General features: G+C 26.0%; 1 long non-coding RNA gene across 1 annotated transcript; it reads left to right on the top strand.

Annotated features, from left to right (window-relative positions):
• The first annotated feature begins 1089 nt into the window (after positions 1 to 1089).
• On the top strand, positions 1090 to 2916 carry LOC128921812 (uncharacterized). Its single transcript, XR_008471120.1, has 2 exons — positions 1090 to 1176; positions 2700 to 2916. It is a non-coding gene; the product is annotated as an uncharacterized LOC128921812 (long non-coding RNA).
• The last annotated feature ends 1465 nt before the right edge of the window (positions 2917 to 4381 follow it).

The raw sequence follows: 4381 nt of genomic DNA, 5'->3' as shown, positions 1-4381 counted from the left end.
TTTAATTTTTTTCAAAATTCATTTATGATTTTTTATCAAAAAAAAATTTTACTAATTTTACTAATTCTTTTCTATTTTTTTTTAATTTTTTGATATTCCTTTTATTATACAATTTTATTTTAATTTTAACAAATTTGTTCGCTACTTTTTTAATTATTTTTTCTCCTCCCTTGTTATTAAGCTGCCAAATCTGCCACAATCAAATCACCATGTCACACCTCTGAGCGACTATAAAATTGATGAAATGGTTATTCCCCACTTTCTAAATACACGCCACACAATGGAAAACCGAACAGAAATTGGTAATTTTTCAAGGTGTGGTATATCAGCGGCATTTCAACGCAACGACATAACCAAATCGATGTGATTATACAAATCAAAATAGAAATATTTAACAAATGGACGCGAATAAATTGTGAAAAATCGCACAAAAAAAGAGAAAAAGACAAAATGCGATAGTAAATATCAAAACAAAATTATTTGAGAGAAAAAACATAGAAAAGGTAAAAAATCAAAATTGCTGCAGAAATCAAAACAAAATATATACTAAATAAATGTAGAAAAAATAACAACAAAAATCAAAAAAAAAAATTTAAAAAAAAAATAAAAAAAATTCAAAGTGAGAAAAAATTAATTAAAAAATTACAACAACACTAAAATGTATTTATTTTTTCAACAACAAATTTTTAATAATAACAACAACAACAACCTCTTAACCACCATAACTAATGTAATTAATAGCAAATTTGTTTAAATTAAGCGACGCGCCTCCATGGAGCCACTAAAGCTTAAGAAAAAAGGTCACAAATATCATGCTCGAGTCAAATGCAAAACAAACGAGAGAAAGAAAGAAAGAAAAAAAGCGGTGGCAAACGCCAAATGAACCGGCGCCGTTAATGCAAATTTTGTCAAGACCAAATTTGGGAATTCCCAACAACGCCAGAGACGGATGGTTTGATCGATATCGCACAGCAACAATAGTAATAAAAACAACTAATAGATGAAACAACCATAATTATACAACAACAACAGCAACTAAACAAAAGTAGCAAAAACAACAGCAAGCAATCATCCAACAATCAGCTGAGGCAACAACGATGACAACAATAACTATAAAATAACAACAGCAATCAACCTACGTCTAGCTGTAGCAACAATAACAACTATGTCAAAAAGGTAACCGCTTGCTGACGCGCTAGAAATGTCCAAATTTGGTCACATTCATCTTTGGCGACTTCTCCACATTTTTTAATTTGTTTATTTTAGTTTTTTTTCATTTATTTTAATTTTTTTATTTTTTTTAAGTATTTTATTCTATTAATTTTTTGTGTTTGACAAATTTGACATCACAGTGAGCGTCTGCTGACGCACTTAAAACTGACCAAATTGGGACATATTCACCTTAGTTTGTTTGGTATTTTCTGCATAATTATTATTTTTTTTTATTGTTTTTTTGTACTATTATACATTAAACACTTTTTATTTTGCTTATTTATAATTCTGTTTATTATAATATATATTTATATAATATATTAGAATATATATATTAAATTTTAAGTATTAATTTTTTAATTTTAATTATTTGTTTTTGTTGTTTAATGTATTTTGCATCTTTATGTAATATTTTTTTTTTGTTTTTCTTTTTTTCTTTTTTGCTTACTATTATTTATTAATTTAGTGCAATTTTAATTGTGTTTTATTTATTTTTTTTTTGTATGAATTTCTTCGTTGGATTTATTTTTTATTTCTTTCAAGTTTTAATGTATAATATTATATTAATGTATTATATTATATTATTAAATTTAATAGTTTTTGAGCAATTCTTCATTTCATTTAGTTTCACATTTTATTTTAATGCGATTAGTTAATTATTCAATTAGTATTTAATAAGCAATAAATTGAATCTCAATATATAATAATATACACTGGCAATTAACTAATTGTCCAATTCCTACTTAATTAAGATTTATTATAATAAATTGAGTATATCACGATCACTTTATAATGCGATTATAGGAATATAAACGATTTGAGTACTTAATTGGCCACAACTTAAGTCCTCTTTACATTGTGTAGTCGATGGGATTAATTGATTGTCCAATTTGTATTTAATTGATAATAAATTGAGGTTCAAGTTACCACTTCATGATGTAATTAGTTCATTGTACAATTAGTATTCAATTAAAACATTTCCTAATTTACAATGCAACTATGAAATTAACTAATTATCCAAGTAATATCTCGCTGATAATACATTAACACTCAATTTGAGATAGATGGTGCATTTATCTAAATGTTCAATCAATATTTAATTGAAGATCTCGTTTGGAACCAAAGTTATATCAACTTAGGTGTCAAATATATTACAAAGTATTTACGGTAACTAATTAATTGAGTCAGTTAACATGTATATACATAAATTTATAAAAAAAAACAGCTAATTTACTCAATTAAGATGCTATTTGAAAGGTCTATTAAAAACAATTTTAAACAAATTTGATCAAAATTGATCTTAAAACCCTGAAATGACATAGCAAAATGATTTGAAAGTCTCTCGCTACTCTCTAATGTGCGGGTGTGATTTTTTTAACATTTCTTTATATTTCTTAAAAAAATTATTAAATTTTATTTTTAATTTATTCTTAAACTTTATTTCATTAATTTTTTTGTAAACAATTTATTTTTATTTTCATAAATAGTTGAACTTCTCTGCATCGAATCATCATAATCACAACAAAAAACTTCGAGTTGGAGAGACTTCGAGTAATGGAAGGTAATTTGTATAAAATATGACTTTAATTGGCAATTCAAGAGTTCGATTTAGGGAGGACTTCGAGGTATATAAGTTCAAGTTATGGACGTTCAACTGTATATTTATTTATATTTTATTTTTGTCAAATTTCCTTATATTATTTGCTGTAAAAAAGTTAATTTATTATTTCAAAATTTTTATTGCATATTTTATTTATATTTTATATTTTTTTATTTTGGTAAAAATTAATTAAAAAACTTGTTTGGTCTACATTTTAATTTATTATTTATTTTTTATATTGGAAATATCAGATTTTTATTTTTTATACATATGTATTAAGATTTTTAATGCATTATTTACTTATTTTTTATTTTATTATTATTATCTTACTTTTTATTGTAAAAAATGCGTTTTTTATTTATTTTGTCTTTTTTAATTACAGTTTTTTTTAGAATAATTTTTTGTTTTGCTGATAATTAATTAATTAACTTGGCTTTCCCGTATATATTTCGTTATATATACAATTTTTTAAATATTTTTTTCTGAAAATATCAGAATTTTTTTATATTTATTATGTATTTTACTTAATTTATTTTTTTTTTTTGCATTATTTATACTTTTTTTACTTTTTCTTAATTTTTTTTTTGTTATTTTTTCACCATATTACGTCTGCATTTCTTTGCCGGCATTCACCAGCAAACATTCCCTCAGCACATAACCAGCTATTAATGAGTTTCCAAAGCATATGCTAATCACGGTATTGTTTACATTTTTGGGCTAGTAGCGCTGGTTTGGGGTTTTTATCAAAAACAAAAAAAATCAAATTTTTCCATTTATTATTATATTTTTTGCATGATTATTAGCTTTTTTTCAGCACAGCTGCCCGCTGATTTTGGTATTTTGTTTATCGAAAAAATTCTTTCTCAAAAGCCATTAGCCAAACTGTATAATTCATGTTGCGCAGCTAGTTTGAATAGAAAAAAATGCGGATTGAAGAAAGAAAATACAAATAAATCCCATTTAAATTTACGTCATTTAAATGATTAAAAATTCAATTCGAAGGAGATTTAACAAACAAGTTCGTGAAAGTTGCCGCCGTCTGAGTGACGCCAAAATTCCCAACTGGCGGCGGCGGCGGCTAGCAAAAAAATACCAAAGAAACAATAAAAAATATTAATAAAAAAAAATAATAACAAAAATTTTAGATAACAACAATAAAAAATAGAAATATCAATAACAACAACAACAACAAAAACAATAAAAAAAAATTTTAAAAATTCAAATTTATTGAGACCAACGAATTCCGAAGAAGCGTCACTCAGCCACCCATACTAACGCATTTATAAAAAGTGGGCAAAAACCGTTTATAGATCGTAGATTGGTGCAAAAAAAGTATACCAAACTAGTTAGTCGCGGCTGTTGGCCTCTTTCGCCGCGTTCAGGGTCGTCGCCGGCAGCGCTGGGGCAAACCCAGCCCATCTAGCACGCCGCGCCGCAGCACAAAACATTTCAAAACAACACAGCGCTAACAACGGTCCAACGGTCCACAGCAGCAGCAGCTCACAAAAAATTTCGAACTCTTGAAAAAAAAAATTTGAAAAAAAATTTGAAATTTTCGAAAAAAATATT

The sequence above is a fragment of the Zeugodacus cucurbitae genome, chromosome 4, assembly GCF_028554725.1.
Source record: "Zeugodacus cucurbitae isolate PBARC_wt_2022May chromosome 4, idZeuCucr1.2, whole genome shotgun sequence".
In the NCBI taxonomy this organism is placed as follows: Eukaryota; Metazoa; Arthropoda; class Insecta; order Diptera; family Tephritidae; genus Zeugodacus; species Zeugodacus cucurbitae.
Note: the sequence above shows the minus strand (reverse complement) of the source record. Positions and strands in the feature narration are given on the sequence as shown.